Genomic DNA, 20,756 nt, shown 5'->3' with positions numbered 1-20,756 from the left:
CTTTTCTACCTTTATGTTGTTCCGGAGTAACTTGCTTTGTCTGTCTGCAGTTATGTGTGTTTCAGCCTGCTTGCTGATCCATTTGCTGTTGTTTGCAATATCTGACTTTGTGGACAGCGCTGGTGTCACCCAAGACAAAGGTAGATGTTAACTGTATGGATAGGTTGATGTTAATGAGGTGTCATTGCATTGTATCATGTTTGGTATGTTAAGTATTTCATCTTGTATTGTCCAATATCAACATGTGTGGTGTTAGACTTGTCCTTTGATATGGAATATAAATTTATCTCATGTGTGGCAGCTTGAGCTTTCTTTGTGCAGACATAGAGGGTGTTCAATTATGCAACTTTTGTTTGCATTTGAATGTGCATGTGTCCATTTTGCTGTGTGTACCTTGCAGCAACTTCATCTAGATGCATGTCCCATGCTGTTGCAGTTGTATGTGTTTCTTGATTTGCACTTCCATATTGTGCAGATAGGCATGCCACTTGGCTCCTGAGATACTTGAAGGGCTAGTTTCAGGGGCATGTGCAAAGTGATATGTGTCCCAGTGCAACATCCTTCCCTGAGTGCTCCTGATGCCTCCATCCCTATTGTGCAGGTATTGTTTGTATAGTGAGCTTTGTATATTCGTCTCTCTGACTATGGTGCATCTCATTGTCGTTCCATTGTCTTGCAATGTTGGAGATGTGTAGGTCCATTGCAGGACTTTAATGGGAGTGGTGCTTGTGTTCCATGACACATCCATACACATGTGTGTTGAATCTGGGGAAAGTCCATGGCATGTGTGCAATGTGAGGATGTCAGTTGTATTTGTAGATGTGATGATGCTAAGTTGTTAGTGTTATGTGATACAGTGTTATGTACACTTCACTGTCACTTCACTAAGATGTGCAGACATGTGTTTTTATGTAGTGGTGTGGTGGTGTGGGAGTGACATGCCAATGGGGCATTTAATGACTGTGAATGGGTCCTTCTTTGTGAATGACTCTCACTGTGTACAGAATGACAAGTGTACTTGGTGTCTGTAGCATGACCATCTTCTCATGTGGATGACAGTGCAACGATCTGTTGTTGGGCATAATGACACAGGCAGGTAGGTGTACTTACGGTTGCATCCACAGTGGTGTGGATTTTGAGCTCCACTGATGAGCAGCAGCAGCGGTAGGACATGTGAGATGGGCTCCATGTCAGCACAGGACCTGTAAAGCTGCCTGCAGGCAAGTTGTTTCCTTTTCACTCTCCATTTCCTCCTGCTGAGACGTGGTGGTTGGACCGCCACAGTCACTTTAGCCATGTGCAACCTCATAATGTGTCCGAATGAAACACAGGCTCCACCGGCCTGTATGTGTTGACTCGTGACTGCGGCGGTCTGTGCTGCCTGACCGTGCCTGTTGGACCACAGCGGTCTTTGCTCCATAGGCCCTCATGACTTGTAATACAGTGGTCCGACCACCAAGCCGATAACGGTCCGACCACCACTGCCACCATGGCGGTGCATAAACCACCAAACCCGTAATCAGACCCTTAGTCAGGAACCATAGGTTTTGTATTGATGGTAGAGGAAATACTAGTTGTGGCTCTGGTAAATTTCCTTCTGTGCTGGATCCTTGACTGCCCAGCAAATGGCATGACAATGAGGCGTTGTTTGAATACTGTTTTAGCCAAAATGGCCATCATGATTTTGAAGCCTTAAGTGCCTTTAGGAATTGCAGAAAAATCACGAAACTCACCAGAGGTTATCAATAACCAAGACTCCAGTGCTCAAAGCCCCTCATGAGTTCACCGTGGAAATAATGGTACTGCCGTTTGTTACGTGTTAGCAAGCTTCACCCTCTATGCACACACTGCTGCAGTCCAATCAGACAGAATTGTTTCTTAAATGATGGAAATGGAAGGCTGGCCGTGTATTGCATGACTACATAACATGTTGTTCGCCATATGACAATTGCTCCAGGTCATGACAAAAAGGCTTTGAAGGCAACTGTTGCCCACAAAAAATGATGTCTCTGGAGGCTGACTATAATGTCCCTCAGACTATACCATACGCTCTACTCTTTTGCAAGCTCTAGATTCTGATGTAAATTTGAAGTGCCGATGGAATAACTCAAGAAACCTTAAAACTACATCACAACTGTAACACTTCCTTCAGCCCTGTTGTTGATCAGAAGTCCAGCTCCCACTATGTATTATCAAAAGCCATGTCGACAATCAGATGGATATTAAAAAAGAAAGTTGTTCCTGCAAGCAGTGAACCATGAAAACTTAAAATATTATTGTTGTATTAATTCTACATTAGTCACATCTCAGAAATGACCAATTGTTTATGTGTGAAGATAAGCTGGTCTCAGCAGAAATTACTTTAATCTGTTTCCAGGCCCCACCTCAGCCATTATGGTACTTGATCTCAACCAAGTCAGTTAGAAACTTTAAGACTGTGCCAGAAAAATGCTTTATTCTACAGCCAGGACTTCAGATCGGACATGCTCCAAAGAATTCTTCACTAACCTTTGAAGGACTGACATCCCCTCAAAAAATATTTAAAATGCCCCAAAAAATGATCTTTGTCATGAATTGATCAACTTCCTAGCAACTAGTAAAGGGAATTCCCAAACTACCACTCCTATCAATTCCTTCTTACTAAGATTGAAGTGTTATAAATTAACTTCTGGTTCTTTAGCAAACTTATAAAGTTAAAAATTAGTCTTAGTAGAAGGTGCACCCTCCTCACTGATGACATTGTCCTCTTGTAGACAAAAGGCAAATCTCATGGTTTATGTAAGAGATCATTTAACTATTTTGCAAGTTATATGAAGGTCATGAAACTGAAATCTAAAATAACATTAATCAAAACCAAAAGTATTGCTCCCCAGGTCAGACAGCAAGGTCATCCCGAGAGCTTAATGTATAAATACACACTGAAGATGGCATAATTTATAACTAACTGACTACATATATCACAGAACAAGACGAATGTCAGACTTCGCTAATTTCTTGAATTGCAACATTGAGGCTGAAGTGAAGTCCAATTCAATCAAAGGGCCTCATTAAAAGGCTAGCGGTCAACAGACTGCCAGACTCACGGTGGTGGTCATGTCCTCTGCTGGTTTAGTGGTCCGACCGCCAAATTAAGAGTTTGGCGGTCGGAGCACCAAACAACTGCCGTCTCTGCTGGGAATGGGTGCAGGTCGTGGTCTGCTGAGCAAGCACTGAAGTCAGTGCCGCCATGCTGATTATGATCTGGTTGTCCGCCAGCCTTTTCATGGCAGTTTTACTGCCATGAAAAGGCTGGTGGAGAACAGCTGTAGGGGACCACTGGAGGGCCCCTGCATTGCCCATGCCAAGGCATGAGCAGTGCAGGGGTCCCCCTGCCCTGCACAGTTGTAATGCACACTGTCTGCTGTTCAGACAGTGGGCATTACAAGGGTGCTGGTGCCCCCTGCGGGTGGCAGCTATGTCGCCAGCTCGATTACGAGCCAACGACAATGCTGCCACCCCTTTCCTGCTAGGCTAACAGGTAGAAACCTTGGTTTCCGCCCATCAGCCCAGCAGGTAAGTCGTAATAGGGCCAGCAGGGAGATCACCAGTAAGTTGGCAACCTCCCCATCAGAATTTCAGCAGACGGGTTTTCCCGGTAGCCAGACCCGTAATGAGGCCCTAACTGTTTTGAAGAAAGGTAAAGAACTCGGCCCTGATGACCTTTATAATATAATTTACCATATTCCATTGTGTAGTAACCCAGTGGATGTCAACCTTCTGTGTTCTATTTTACATACATATTGAACCACATAGGAGCATTTTTAGTCACGGATTACCTTCATCAAAATGGAAAGATACCCCACATAAATAACAGCATGACTTCTTTAATCAATGCTAATTGTAATCCCAATGCTAAAATTCTAGTTTGATGCATTGCAAATTGTCTGCCATCACAGATGAAACCAGGCCAAGCCAATTTAAAAGGGAAACACACCTGTTTCCCCGAATGTCAATGGAATTGTGGACATGTTTGCTTACCTTTGGGATTTTCTTATTACCTCAACCACATTTTTCTACTATCTGGTCTATTCAAAGCCTGAGTAAGAGCTTCAACTGTTTGTAGACAACTAGCATACGCAACTAGCAACTCTGGCAGCAAATAGCACCAAATTTCCTCTGCAGCACCCTGGCTGAATACTGGCTGCTTGCCAGCTAGACTCAGTAGCAGGACACTGCTTCAAAATGATTAAACAAAAACATATTATTTCTTAAAACCAAACACTCACACTTTAATAATATCTGAATAAATAGATAGTTCAAAAGACAAATAATCCGATTTATATTTCAAAATGGATGTTATAACTATTTAAAAAATAAATATACAAGCCAAAGTAATCAACCTTATTTTAAATGACCACACATTTTTTTCACTGACACCCATATCCAAATACAATAAAAAACAATCGACATACATGATAAATTAGTATACATAATATCACTAAATTAACCCCTTCCCTGCCAGGCCTTTTCCCCCTCAGGTGCCAGGCCTTTTTTTGGCCATTTCGGGCAGCTCGTGCTCAGGCCCTCACAACTTTTTGTCGACATAAGCTACCCAGGCCAAATTTGCGTCCTTTTTTCCAACATAATACTGATTCTAGAGGTACCCAGAGTTTGTTGTTTCCCCTGGAGGAGACCAAGAAATTAGCCAAAATACAGCAAAAATGTCGTTTTTTTTTTAAATATGGGAAAAAAGGCTGCAGAAGGAGGCTTGTTTTTTCCCTGAAAATGGCATCAACAAAGGGTTTGCGGTGCTGAAATCACCATCTCCCCAGCTTTCAGGAACAGTCAGACTTGAATCAGTAAACCACATTTTCAACACAATTTTGGAATTTTTCAGGGACATACCCCATTTTTACTATTTTTTGTGCTTTTGGCCTCCTTGCAGTTAGTGACTGAAATGGGTGTGAAACCAATGCTGGATCCCGGACAGCTAAACATTTCCCCAAAAAGTAGACAAAATTCTGAATTCAGCAAGGGGTCATTTCTGTGGATCCTACAAGGTTGTCCTACGGTAAATAACAGCCAAAATAAAATAAATATTGACATTGAGGTAAAAAACAGCAATTTTCTCCACATTTTACTCTATAACTTTTTCCTGCAATATCAGATTTCTGAAAGCAATATACCGTTACGTCTGCTGGACTCTTCTGGTTGCGGGGATACATAGGGCTTGTAGGTTCATGAAGAAATCTAGGTACTCAGAGGCAATAAAGGAGCTGCACCTTGCAATTGGTTTTCATTGTACACCGGGTATATATATAAAGAGTGAAAAATAGGTATCAAGGAAACCTTTGTATTTCCAAAATGGGCACAAGATAAGGTGTTGAGAAGCAGTGGTTATTTGCACATCTCTGAATTCCGGGGTCCCCATATTAGCATGTGAATTACAGGGCATTTCTAAAATATATGTCTTTTTTACACACTGTCTTACATTTGGAAGGCAAAAAATGTGGAGAAAGGCAAGGGGCAATTACATTTGTTCTGCTATTCTGTGTTCTCCCAAGTCTCTCGATAAAAATGGTACCTCACTTGTGTGGTTAGGCCTAATGCCCATGACAGGAAACACTACATGGACACATCAAATTGTTACATTGAAATCTGACCTGTTGTCTGCAAAGTGCCTAGCTGTGGATTTTGGCCTCTAGCTCAGCCGGCACCTAGGGAAACCCACCAAACCTGTGCTTTTTTTTAAACTAGACACCTAGGAGAATCCAAGATGGGGTGACTTGTGGGGCTCTCACCAGGTTCAGAATCCTTTGCAAACCTAAAAATTTAGCAAAAAACAACACTCTTTCCTCACATTCTGGTGCTGCAAGCCACAAACTTCTGTATACCCAGTGTTCCCATCAGGTCTCCCGATAAAAATGGTACCTCATTTGTGTGGGTAGGCCTAGTGCCTGCAACAGCAAATGCCCCAAAACACTATCAAAATTATCAAATACCCAGAATCCTCAGCAAACCTCAAAGCTATAAAATCTATTTTTTCCACACTGCTGTGTGCGATCACTGCACCAGCACAAATTTCCCCTCAGTCTCAAAAGGATACCGCACTTGGGTACGAGGGCGAAGTGCCTGTGACAGGAAAGAGCCAAAAACATGTCGAAAATGAGGGGGAACCAAAGCAGGTCCAAAAGGGGAGTTTGAAAAAAAAAAGTTTTTAGGCTGATAAGTGGGGCAGAATTTTTTATCAGTATAGATATGACAATGTTGGGTGATAGGAATTTTGTGGCTTCCTGCAGATTCCGGAAGGTTCCATCTAAAAAATGTGGGAAAAATGTGTGATTTCAAGCAAAGTTGGAGGTTTGCAGGGCATTGTGGGTAAGAAAATGGTGCAGGGTGTATGTGATGTCTCCTAGATTTTTCTACATGGCAGCGTCCCAACGTCCCAAAGTTCAAAAAGTGCAGCCCTTACCATTCCAAGTGGGATGATTTTGAGAGTTAGACAAGCTCTCATGGCCCATATGTAAAACCAAAACCCCAAATAATCAAATGTCCTCTTGCTTGCCGTGGGAGAAAATGTTTTAGTGTGTGGGAGAGAGCTGAAAGACTGTTACCCCATTCAGTTGGGTGGGGGCATAACCATGCCCATACTGGTTGCTAGCCACCACTCCACTATTTTTTTTTAATTCCCTGGCATCTAGTAGGCTTTCGGTCCCCCGGGGAGTGGATCGGGGGTGATTACCCAATCTGCCCACAGGTGGGCATAACAACTTTGTCCCCATTTATTTAGGGTGGGGGTACGGCCATACCCCCAACCTCTTCTCCGGTGGGCTTTCTGCCACCCTTGGGGGCAGATAGTCCTTACAAAAATAGGCTGATCTGCCCCCAAAGGCGTCAGAAATGGCCAACAGTAATGTGCCCCCATGGGGAGCGACCCTTGCCCAAGGGGCTGCCCCCCAAAGAAAACATACACACACACACCAATCCCTGGTGCCTACGTGCTGGGGGTAGACATAGAAATAGAAATAGGTAAATCTGCCCCCAAGGGGGGGCAGAAATGGCCTAAAATAAATTTGCCCCCCCTTCCAGGGGAATGACCCTTGCCTAAGGGGTCACTCCCCTTGCATGAAACTGATGCAAAAAAAAAAAATCCCTGGTGTCTAGTGGTTTCTGCTCCCCTTGGGGGCAGATTGGCTTAATAAAAATAGGCTGTTCTGCCCCCAAGGGGGGTAGAAATGACCTAAAATAAAATTGCTCCCCCAGGGGATGAACCCTTGCCTAATGGGTCGCTGCCCTTATGCGAAACTGACCTAAAAAAATCCCTGGTGCCTAGTGGTTTCTGCCCCCTTGGGGGCACATCAGCCTAAGAAAAATAGGCCGACCTACCCCCAAAGGGGAGCAGAAATGTCCGAAAGACAATTTTTCCCTCCAGGGGAGCGACCCATGCCTAAGGGGTCGCTCCCCACGTGTAAAAAAACAGTTAACAAACAAAAAAATTATCCCTGGCGTCTAGAGTTTTCTGCCCCCCCCCCCGAGGGGGCCAATCGGCCTAATAACAATAGGCCAAGCTGCCAATGACATAAATACATTACAAAAAATAACACTATTTCATTGCTCATGTCCTAGTAATTGGAAGGAAGGTCCATAAAATACATTCCCAAAAAAGTATTGCTAAAAGAGCTCAAAATAAAATAGACAGATAGACCAGACCAACAAAGAACATCCAATGCAACTCGAATACTGCAGGTTCAGCATTCAATACTTGAAAATAAGAGAAATTAAAAGCTCCAAGAATAAAAAAAATCATAGAAAATGTTAAAAATAATTTTTCTTAAAAATAACCAAATATTTTTCCTTGAAAACAAAATAAACTGTATCCATGTTAAAAATAAAGGCCAATGTCAGAAAAAAAACTTGTAAAGTTTGTAAAGAGTGCAGACTTAACTTCTACACTCCAACACGTCAACTCCGATCCGCCAACCTCGCCCTCGCCATCGTACCCCGAATCCAGCGCAAGACATCCGGCGGCAGATCCTTCTCCTTCCTTGCCGCCAAGACCTGGAACTCTCTCCCCACATCTCTTCGCCAGACCCAGGACCTCCTCGCATTCAGAAGGCTCCTCAAGACCTGGCTCTTCGACCGCTAAATCAGCAGCGCTCCCCCTCCCCCCCCCTCAGCGCCTCGAAACCCTGACGGGTACATAGCGCGCTTTATAAATACTATGATTGATTGATTGATTGATTAAAGAAAAACATATAAACCCACCCAAACAACATTTACAACTCTTGTCTAGAACACGCCACAGTAGAATAATATTAAAACAGTAGTAAATACACAGAAAACACATATGAAATACAAACAAATGTTAATTTTACAATGAGGCCTACCACATTATCTTCAACTAACTAAAATAACAACACACTAAAATAACATTCACAAAATAAGAGTAAAATAGTTGTTCATGAACCAGAGACCAGCAAACGGATACCACAAATGCATACTCCACAAACAGCTCAAAATCACAAAGAAAGACTAAAAATTAAACAAAGTAGAACAAAGGCAGAAAAGTGAACAAAATATTTATGTCTAATAACAATCAATGTAGTTAGAACTGCATTAAAATTATTAACCTTTATAAAATGATGAATAACATGTAAAATGTTAAAACAATTTTTATGTTTCACAAATGTTCAAAAATGTAATATATGTGTAAAAAATACTTTTAAAAATATATCAATAAATATATAAAATATATATATATAAATATCTTTAGCAAGAAAGAAACATCTCATAATATACATTTCTATAACTGTTAAAATGGTACAAAGAAAGACATACAAACAAATGCTAACACGTTATGGATATCACATTTACTAATGCCTCTCCAAACTTAACAAAACTGGAAAATATGTTGGTGTTTTAGGGGCGTTGACCATATTTACTATTCCCACTCCAATCTTTCGACACTGGAAAAAATGTTGGACTTTGTGTGTGTGTGGTTTGAAGCATACTGTTCCCACTCCAAACTTTTAACCACATTGAGAAAAGTCTTGGCCTTTGGAGGGGGCATATTTGTTATTCCCACTTCTAACATAACCACATTTAGGAAAGTGATGGACTTTGTGGGGCTGATGTTTTATTCCCACTCAAACTTAACCATATTGATACAAGTGCTGGCATTTTGGGGGGACGGCGAAGGAGCGGGAGTCAGATTTATTATTCCACATCCAAACTTAACCAGATTGGGAAAAGGGTTGGACTTTGAGGATTTATAATTAAATTTGCCAAAAATGAAGTATTAACAAAGCAACTTCAGAAACACTTACACACATTAGAACCAAAAAGTAAAAAAAATAAAAATATCTTCACAATAATCACATTTTAAAAAATACATGAAAGATAAATTAAAAAAACACCTACTACAGCAACACCATTATTTTAACTCCAATGTTATATATAAATTAGTGAAATTAATTTAGTTATAAGACAATGTAATAATCTTTACAATAATCAAATATAAATTAAATACTTAAAGGGTAAATTTGGACAGAAATTAAAAAAATGCAAAAATAATGTGCAGAATATACTTGAAAATATGTATATTACAATGAGTTTTCACAACAGTATTTTAACAACATTAAAATATAGTAAAAAAATATATATTCTTACCAGTAACATTCTGTATCACAATATATTTAATGTCACAATATTTGTGTCTTACGATATTCTTGACTCAATAGTTTGTCTCAACAACATACCACCGAGCTCCAGGCCTCTGCCTCAAATTCCTTTAGTCTGAGGACGAAGGTTATTAGTTACCTCAGCTGGACAGAGTGTTTTTCTCTGTACTACATTCAGGTGCACTAAAACTGTGTAACTTAGCCCCAGATTTACTAAGATTTTGCCTTACGGTTGCATCACTTTTTTTGGTGAAGCACCAACAGAAATTTTATTTTGGGATTTACAAAGCACAATTTTGAAGTATGGGTGCTCCTGAGCATTTTATGTATTTTGAAGCAAACTCATATTTACAAAGACCTATTAACATGGGTTTGTGCCATAATGGCACACCTACCTGAGGCTGACGTAATAAGGAGAATATATTTATTTCTCAATACTAAGGACCCTATTACAAGATTGGCAGTCCGAGGACCGCCAAACTTGCTGTGGTGGTCGAACCGCCGCACTCCTGGTGGTACAACAGCCAGATTATAACCCTGGCGGTCGGACCACCATCACTGCCAGGATCATAGATCCCGGCAGGGTGGCGGGGGTCGGGCTTGTAACTAGCCATGGCGGCGCTGAGCTCAACGCCACCTGGCTGATTACAACCCCACTTTCTGCCAGTCCCAGTCTTTTCAGGGTGAGTGTATTCAAAATACAGTGGCCCTAACTGCAGGGATGTCTCAGCCTATGTTCAGCCTGGTCTTGAAGGCTGTACTGTCTGTATTGTTGAAACACCTGGACAGCTACATCAGATTCCACAACTTGAAGATTTGGCCCATGTAAAGGCTTTTTTTATGCTTTGGGACACATTCCACATGTGGCTGGAGCCATAGATGGCACCCATGTTTTCTTGGTCTCCCCAAAAGCGAATAAATAAGTGTATAGGAAAAGGAAAATGCCCACTCCATCAATATCCAAGTGGTCTGTTTGGCTGACCTCTACATTTCACAGGTTTGTGCAAGGTACCCTGTGTCAGTCCATGACTCCTTCATCATGCGAAACAGCAAGATCCCACTGATGATAACATGACAATACAAAGAGAGGGCCTGGTTGGTTGGTAGATCACATATGTCATGTGTGTCTGTAACTTTTATCTGCTAACAAATGTGTGGATGTGCGTTACTTATGTTTGCCTTTCAATACTCTTCTTTACAGGGGACTCTGCTTACCCAAACCTTCCCTGGTTGTTGACACCAGTGAGGGACCCAATGACGCCAGGGGAAGTCCCCTTCAATGAGACCCGCGGAAGGGCAAGGCACGTCATGGAGTGGACTTTTGGGCTCCTGAAGGCAAGATTCTGTAGTATCGATAAGTCTGGTGGAGTCCGCCTCTACTCACACACCAAAGTATGTCAAATTATTGTTGACTGCTGCATGCTCCACAACCTCAGCCTGAGACATCAAATCCCATACCAGATTAATTAGGGGGAGCCAGCACTTCCAGTGGATGAAATTGCAGAGTGCCAAGTGAGGATGAAAATAATGAGGATTAAGCTGGAGACATCAGGGCAGATCTCAGCAATCAGTTGTTCAACTGACTTTAGATATGTGATGTTACGTTACTCAGGGGGTCCTGGTGGGGTTGGGGATGATTGATAAGGGTCTTAGTATAACCATCAGACAGGTCATTTGTAGCTTCAAAACACATAATTTGATGTACATGCAGAGTGTAACAGGGAGTAGTGTGCAGGTTTTTTGATCACCATAGTCTTATTTTCCCACAGTCTGAGTCACCATTGTATATGTGAATTGGCTGTATGATGTTTTAGTTTCAATGCGACCTATACCTTATGTTTGACATTTATAATTTGCAGATTACTTCACAAGCTCATCCTCATTTGGCAACATCAGACAGTGTCACAGGCAGGTGGAATTTGCACACTGACAAGTGAAGTGAACATGGATTGTACCAGGTACTGTCAGGAATGAGATTTGTGGTGTGGGAGTTCCATGCCCAGGCTGTCAGGACAGTGGAACGGTAGTATCCTATTCCACTCAATAGACCTGTTTGGTATTGGAGGTTTGTTCAATGGTGCCAAGTGCATGTTAATTTGTCTCTCACACATATCATCATGTGCTATCCATAACCTCAAATATCAGAATGGTTATTATTGTTGTAACTTGTATGTAGCTGTCACTGTGAGGAAACAGCCTTAACTACGAAGTCGTGGACAATGAAAGCAGAACAACGCTTTTGTTAACCACAACTTCGTTGTTTTGTGTCTTAACCATGCATGTGCTGAACCAGGCACATGCGTGCTTAAGGCACAGAAGAAGGAAGTCGGCTGAGGAGGACGATGCGATCAGTCAGGTAAGTGGGTCTGTTTTAGGGGCTGGGAGGTCAGGGTATTTTTTGTTTTAGGGGTGGGTTGGGGTATTTTTAGTTTTGGAGGTTCAGGGTGGTTTAGGGGAGGGGGTTGGGTTATTTTTTGTTTTGGGGGGGTTTAGGTTTAGGGGCGGGGAAGGGGGGGTCGGGGTATTTTTAGTTTTAGGGGCGGGGTGGGGGGTCAAGGCATTTTTAGTTTTGGGGGAGGGGGCGTCGGGCAGTTTAGGTTTAGGGGCGGGGAAGGAGAGGACGGGTATTTTTAGTTTTAGGGGTGGGGTGGGGTGTCGAGGTATTTTTAGTTTTGGGGTTGGGGGTCAGACGGTTTAGGTTTGGGGGAGGGGTATTTTTAGTTTGAGGGGCGAGGGAGGGGGATTGGGGTATTTTTTGTTTTAAGGGTGGGGGTTGGGTGGTTTAGGTTTTTGGGGCGGGGTGGGGGGCCGGGCAATTTTAGTATTAGGGGCGAGGTGGGGGGTCGGCTATTTTTAGTATTTGGGGTGGGGGGCCGGGGTGGTTTAGGTTTTTAGGGATGGGGTAGGGGATTGGGGTGGTATAGGTTTTAGGGGTAGGGGTTGGGGTGGTTTTAGGGGCGGGGTGAGGGGTTGCGGTAATTTTAGGGGTGAGGGTTGGGGTGGTTTTAGGTTTTAGGGCTGGGTTGGGGGGTCGGGTAATTTTAGGTGCAGGGTGGGGGGGTTAGAGGGGTTTTAGGTTTTAGGGGCGGGGTGGGGGCTCGGGGTAGTTTTAGGGGCGGGGTGGTTTTAGGTTTTAGAGGTGGGGGTTGAGGTAGTTTAGGTTTTAAGGATGGGGTTGGGGTTGTTTTAGGGGTGGGGGTTGGGGTGATTTTAGGTTTTAGGGGTGGGTTGGGGAGTCTGGTAATTTTAGGGGCGGGGTGGGGGGGTTGGGGTTTTTGGTTTTAGGGGCGGGGTGGGGGGCTCGGGTAGTTTTAAGGGCGGGGTGGTTTTAAGTTTTTGGGGTGGGGGTTGGGTAGTTTAGGTTTTAGGGATGGGGTGGGGGTTGGGGTTGTTTTAGGGGTGGGGGGTTGGGGTTGTTTTAGGTTTTAGGGGCAGGGTTGGGGTCGCGGTAATTTTAGGAACGGGGTGGGGTAGTTTTAGGGGCAAGGGTGGGGGGTTGGCGTGGTTTTAGGGGAGGGGGTGGGGGGTTTGCGGTAATTTTAGTCAGAGGGTACGCATGCTGAAACCATGCATGCCTATCACTAATGCTTTTACCAGGAATGCCATTACAACGAAAAAGCGTTGTTTAGGCATTCCTGGTAAAGGCATTAGTGGTAGCAACGTGGTCGTTGTTCTGACCTCGTTGGTCAGGCATGCGTTGTTCCAGCATGCGTTGTTCCGACATACATTCGTCACTGTGATTCCTCACTGCAGGCCACTGTGGATGTGTATCAAGACTGACATAGGTGAGTGGCATGCCTACTGATACCTGACCATGGTAAGTGGAAGGTCTCATGACTGGGGGCATTTGTACTGACCTCTGTCTGTATCATGGGGTCTGGTCAATTGGGAGCTATGGTATGGGTATATGATAAGGCTTTAGCTGATGATACATTGAAGCAATATGTTTGCCTTTTGGTGGTAGTGTATTACACCTATGCTGATACACTGAAGGGAGCAGCAGTACTTCACTGTGTGATCATTGGCATTCTCCCAGTTCAATGAAAGTGATTAAAGTAATGTCTATCATTATTATTCAATGCAAAATATACCCACATTAAACAGTACATGTGAGATGGAACATTACAAATATCTTACATTTGAGAGAAAATTCTTTGTGCAAGAGGTGCTATAGATGTCAGTTAAATATGGTTGATAAATGACTCTCACACATGATCTGTGGTTAAGTAGTGTTTACTACTATATCAAATATCGGATCAAATATAACAGAAAGGAAACATTGAAGGGTTCTGTCATGATGGATGAAATCATCAGGGTAGCCGCTACAACATTTGGAGACACAAGTCCTGTGTCCTTTTACCATAGGAAAACAGAGATATGTTTCAGAGGGTGTATCTGTGCTACACAAGGGGTTCCAATCAATAAAGATGCACTTCCTGGCAGTGGTTTTGGTCTTGGCATCTGCTCCTCCTGGATGTTTTGGTGGGCGTCCACGTTTGTGGGGGGGTTCTTCAGGTACAGAGGCAGGGGAGTCTGAGGCATGTCCTTCTCCTGGTAGGGCCTCCATTCCACCAGCAGCCACATGTGTAGAAGGGGCTGATGTCTCATTGCTAGTAGAAGGGGCCAACTGGTGAGTACAAAACCTACTCAATATGGTATTCATGTCTCTCAGCACCCCTGCAATGAAAGCCAACTGGGCATTTTAGGCCAGCTACTGCTGCATTACTTCATGGTGGTTGTCTCTCTGCAGCTGCTTTATCTTCCCCATCATGGTAAGTACCTGGCCCATCATGCCTTGGGAATGTTGGTAAGCTACTAAGACGGGAGATGGTGTCCTTGCCCATGGTATCCCTAGGAGCCCAGGCCCATGCCATCCCTCCCACGCACCCCACCCCCACATGCATGTGACCCTGGGACAGTTTGCCCACTCCCACTGGTACCTGGTCCATCATTGTCTGGGTTAACGACAGGAGACTCAGGTACCTGTACTGAAGGGCACAAGATGGTAGAAACTGTCCTTGGAACAAAGGTTTGGGGTGAATGGTTGCCTGTGATGTTGAAGCAACTGGGCTGGGAGGAATCAATGTGGGCAGGGTGAGGCCCACAGTTGTTGATTGACCAGCTGTCCCAGATGGGCCAGCTGCGTCCTCAATGTCCACATATCCAGGGGTGTATTCCTCACTGGGGGCTTCATCCAGAGGGGTAGTGGCAGTCTTGGGTGTCTTTTTCATGATGACATTGGATAGGTTGCCTGTTGGAGAAGTGGAACACACAGTCGCTGTAACTAATGCAACAAGTGATATCAAAGTTTGACCACAAGACATGCTATGTGACATACACACAAGACCTTTACTTAATCCCCTGATATGGCAATGGCACCTGCTTCCACATCTGGGTTAGGCCCATATGGGACACAGAGATTTCCAATTGCATATACCTTGCTACAGGATGTTGGAGTATCTTGGTGTTTAGATGACTGTTCATTAACTCATTTCTTGTCTGATTGTTAACTTGATATTTTAAAGTGATCTCCAAGTTAGGTGTATAGCATCATTGAGTCAACTAACAGCTACACAATGTACAATAGTAACAGTTGTACAAAAGTATAGGTGTAGTCATTATTCCTGGGCCTCTGTATGGGTGTACTCTAAGTACATCCAGCTTCCTATATTGGTGCCCCCCCAGGTGAGTACATGACATTGTTTGGATGTAGATCTAAAGGCACGTTTAGGAGGCACACAGCTGTAGCTGAGTGTTGCTTTTAATAGTACTGGCAGATGGTCATAGCAATGAGGTCATTGCCATGGACTGCACAATAGTTGAGGAGACAGGTGGGTTTATTTGATTATTAGTTTCACATACAAGACTATTTAACTTGTAGTACAAAGTTCTGATTTCCTTAATGGTAGTACAGTACATGCCAGGAGTGCTGTCAGTCCCTGTACTACTCATGCCATACACAGACAGTGTGCCCCAAGGTGAGTTTAGTTGACATGTGGTATACCAGAGAGAGGTATTTGGACATTTGGACATAGGAGTGGTGAGTGGGTGGGTTATTAAGGTAGTCAAAGGTGATCAGTGAGCATGTAGGACATTGCAGTTTGGTGACAGTTGTTCTATTGTGACTTATCCAACTCCACCCCCCCCAGGTATTCCTGTCAAGCCCTCAGGATGCAGGATGTCCAAGACCTTCTTCTCCCATGATGTGAATTGTGGGGAGGAGGTGGGGGTCCACTGCCAGTCTTGAGGACTGGCAGCTGGTGCCTGGCACCATGGAACGTACCTTCCCCCTGAGGTCATTCCACCTCTTCCTGATGTCCTCCCCTGTGTGTGGGTAGCTGCCTACAGAATTGACCCTGTTGACTATTCTTTGCCACAAATCCATTTTCCTGGCTATAGATGTTTGCTGGATTTGTGCTCCAAATAGTTAGGGCTCCACTCTGATGCTTTTGTCCACCATGACCCTCAATTCATCATCTGTGAAACGGGTATGTTTTTGTGGGGACATGGTAGTGGTGGACGAGACAGTGAGGAAGAATAAAATAATTAGGTTATTCAGTGGTGATGAGGTGTGGGTGCTGTGGTGTGAGTTGTTGACCGGTGGTGTTGAATGTCTAAGGTATTAATTTATGTGTTGTGCCGGTGTGGGATGAGTGCTATATGAAATGTGTAGGGGTGCCTATTCTATGGTTGGTAAATAGTTTTGTGGTGCCTCTATCTAGTGGTGTATGGCGTTCTGGTTGTATTTTATAGTGCAGTGTGTAGGTGTGTCAGGTGTGGGGTTTTCAAACTATCCAATGTGGTGTGGTGTACTACTGATGTGACCTGAGACCACCGCGGTTTGCTCCGCCATTGGTGTTCTGCCATGAAATAACTGCTATTGTGATTTGTGGGTCATAATAGGATCTGAGGTTTTTTGCCGGGGTGGCAGTGCCTGTGGTGGGACCGCCTCCATCCCATCCTCCAGTGTCCTGGCCGTTTCGGAATTTTGGCTGTCTTTTGGCTGACTTGTAATACGGCGGTCTGTATGACTGCCAACATGGTGGTCTTTTGGTGGCCGCCACAACAGTGGTCTTACCGTCAGACCCCCAAACTTGTAATGAGGTCCTTTATACTATATGCTATATGCTATGGGCTATATGCTATATGCTATAAGCCGCTACTATTCCATGATAATGGCTCAGACAAACATATGAATGTATAGAAACCTTTACTTTTTAAAATTGTATTTAATGATTCTTTCATACTACAAAAAATTAAAACATCAACCTTCATTATATCATCTATCCATCCATAACAGGCATGCCTCAAGCATGCCTTTCATCCTTACATCCCCACAATTTGTAAACTTTATGTAAAGATAATACTGAAAATATTATATGTCCATATATCCATATTGTCTAAATCAGTCAATTATCCCAATACAATACATAAAAGTCTAATACATTGACAATATCAAACAACACACTAAAAAACGTGAAAAACAACACATACATTTTGTTTAGCAACTCATCCCATTAATTATTTCATTCAAACAGTAATCCTCATTATATAACTTTTAAAAAAAAGGACAGATTGAAGATCCGTACCTAATAAACTTTCTCAATGTTTTATCTCAATCCTAAATACATATTGTGTATTCTTAGTCCATGTGGCATAAAAACGCTTCAATTTTGATCTCAATCCTCAGTATATATTATGTACTCTTAGTCCATGTGGCATAAAACTTTTTCGACACATGTTTCGGCATTGCAATGCATTCTTCAGGAAGAGCCACTTTCAAAAGTATGCCACATGGATTGTTCTGAAGATAAATGAAAATAAACTGCTGAGCCAAAAACCTCTATTGAGAACCAATAATCAAAACATACATCAAAACCATGAAACTCCAACAAAAAAAGTAATCCACAACCAAAAAGATTAACCATGCACATTGGGGAACAATAAAATGAAACAACACATAATCACAGTGAGTCGCATGGCTCAAGAGAATTAGATGGTGCTGCATGCAGCCCACATTAACCCCGCTAACAGAGAATACCCATTCTATTAGTAAGGTGTGTCGTGCTTCATGTAAAATGTGAGTCATGCAGTAATAATCTTGAAGAAGCCAAACCAATAAATGATCAACACACAAATCCTTTTTGTTTGACTTTATAGTCTACCTTGTGCAAAAGGATCTGCGAGAAATGGATTCAGCCACATAGAGATGATAATATGTCAAATGCATTCTATAAAGCCCAGTGAATGGTGGTTCTGACACATCTGGGCAGCCTGGTCAGGCAGCAACAGAGAGTCTGACTGTGCCCACAACACCTCCGACCCCAGTTACTTCCACATCACAGACAACAGTGTGCTCCCCAACCTGTGTACGTAGCACAGTTTCTACCATCTTGAGTCCTGCATCCTGAGGTGCAAATTAACAATCCTGACACTGAAGGTCCAGGACCCAGTTGGAGAAGGCACCCTGTGCCAAGGCCATTGGCTCATGGGGGTAGGGTCAAGGGGAGGGATGCTGTGGGCCAGCAAAGAGGGGCCACTGGGGCCACTCATGACCAGGATACCATCAGGTAAGTCATGAGGGGCTATCAGGATTCCCAAGGCATGATGGACCATGTGCTAACTGAACTCCGGGAAATCAAGTAGCTGAAGAGGGTCATGACCCAACAAATGGAGAACCATAATTTTAACATTGCCACCCTAACAGGGGTGCTGAGGAACAACCATTCAACCCTGAGCAAGGCTCTTCCCCCAACATCTACATTTCCTATGGACAACTACATCAAGCCCAAGTACATCTGTGACAGACACAGAGGACCAACCACCCTCAGACGCCCCTGCTTAAGCTTTTACATCAATGTAAAAATCCAAGAGGTGTGAATGGCAAGACTCCTTCACTGCCAGCTAGAAACCTTTTTCTTAATGTCCTCTTTTGTGTGTCACACAGTCACTCAATGGACTGAACCTGAACCTTATTCCATTTCTGATGGGTGGAGTACTCTGGACTTCGGACTTCCGATGGTATGGCATCTACTCCAATGAATTTCATTTACCATGACTAACACCTTCACTTTTCATTTATGTTACTTTTTTACACAAGTTTGTTTTCACCCTTAGCACTGTTATAATTTCACCAGTCACAAACTCATTGTCTGCTGTCTTAAATTTCATATTTAGCAATGTAGCTATGTAAGAACATGTGAACCACACAAACAAGCTAATTGTGGAAACAGGGATATGTTGCATGTACACAATGTCCAGCTTAGGATTACAACCATTTCACACAAACACATACATACAAGTGTATTTTCAATGAAGAAAGTTGATTACATTGTTCAGTTCATAGGCTGTCAATATGTCAGAAACGTAGCAAATCATACATGATTGAATCATACTGGGCAAATGATCAAATTTACAGGTACAGACCTCCAGAGCATAGAAGAAAGGGAAAAGCACTCTGCCTCATGGAAGGAAGGGGTATATCAGACATTGTCCTGTAGAATAGGCAAACATGAAATTGGTTGATGTCATCAGCTGGAGTCATATCGCCTACCTCACAAAAGTAATCCAACATCATATAAAGCAAGACTCAGACAGATGGCAGTACAACAGTTTTTGATTAGAGTGCCATTACAATCCAGTGCTTCTGCATCTGGTGGTATGACACAAACAAATGTCAGTGATGTGCCACAGGCACATTGGCCTACAATGATGAATGAGATCAACAGCTACACATAGTTCATACAAAAAGAGCGAGTAGCCAATGTGAAGGGAAGCTAACATGAAATTGGCTTAGGACTACATATTTTCTGACCACATGATGGCACACATGATACATCAGGGCTACCACATGACAACAAAACAAGTCCAATGGAGTCTTCTAAACTTTCCTCCTATCACTGTGCAAGCTGTCTTGGCACAGGTCTTGTATACCCAAAGTCTGTTGCATACATTCCCAGGAACAATCCATGTCCACTTCGTATGTCCCAACAGCATCATGTACCTGCCAATGTCACAACTCGGAAATGTCCCAATGAAGATGTCATGGTGAAGGTACCTCAACAAATGCAAAAACAAGGAGTATGATTCTGAAACCATACATATGACACAATTCACATCGCAAACGTCTGAGGAAGCAGTCCATGTTATAAATCTCACGAAACGCAACATCTACAAAATGTGATTGTGTCACAAGCTTCCTCATCAGACACACTTTGGCAGTTTTTAACAGAGCTTCAGCTTTCAAACAAATATACTCCTCACATCATCACAAGAGTTCATTATACAGTTAAAGTCATGACATCTCATGACATACTTACACTCATCAGAAAAAGCTGTTGATGAGATCTTGTCGAAAGTCAGCTCCTTCCTCTTCACCACTATTATTGCAGGGCGATGTTATGGAGCATGCCACAGTGATTTGACACACCTTCCTGGGTGAGTAGGGGAGGGACCCCAGTCTTGTCCAGACTGCAAGAATCTGGCCTTCAGGAGCCCAAAAGCCCACTCAACTGGCTGTCATTTTCTTCCATAGGCCTCATTGAATAGGGCTCCCCTGGTGTAGTTGGATTTCTCAGTGCTGTTAACAACTAAGGACGGTTGGGATATGCTGAGTTTCCTGTTTTGTAATGAGACATAAGGGCCACAATGAATCACATGCTTCCTGATTGTAGCACCTGACATTGCACAGGACATATGTAAATTACCAACAAGTTAAGCCCTCTCCGGTTGTAGTTGTGACATCAGACGGGGGATGGTGCTGTTCGGCATAACAAAGGAATCATGGGCTGAACCTGGAAACCAGGCACAGACATTTGAAATGTACAAATCTGACAAGCAGGCAACTTGCACGTTGAAGTAATGAAAGTGCTTCCTGTTTTGATAGACTTGTTCACTGGCATGCAGTGGGGTTAATGCAATTTGGGTGCCATCAAGGGCTCACGCAACATGTGCGAGGTGACTAAATCCATAGAAGTCAACCTTCACATTGGCGAAATCCTCGCATCTGGAGAACGTGATATAGCTGTCAATGTGTTTCATCATTGCTGATAGCACATCTTTTAAAACGCCACTGAACTTAGGTTGTGGCATACCATC

The sequence above is a fragment of the Pleurodeles waltl genome, chromosome 5 (assembly GCF_031143425.1).
Source record: "Pleurodeles waltl isolate 20211129_DDA chromosome 5, aPleWal1.hap1.20221129, whole genome shotgun sequence".
Lineage (NCBI taxonomy): Eukaryota > Metazoa > Chordata > Amphibia > Caudata > Salamandridae > Pleurodeles > Pleurodeles waltl.
This window is presented reverse-complemented; position numbering follows the sequence as displayed.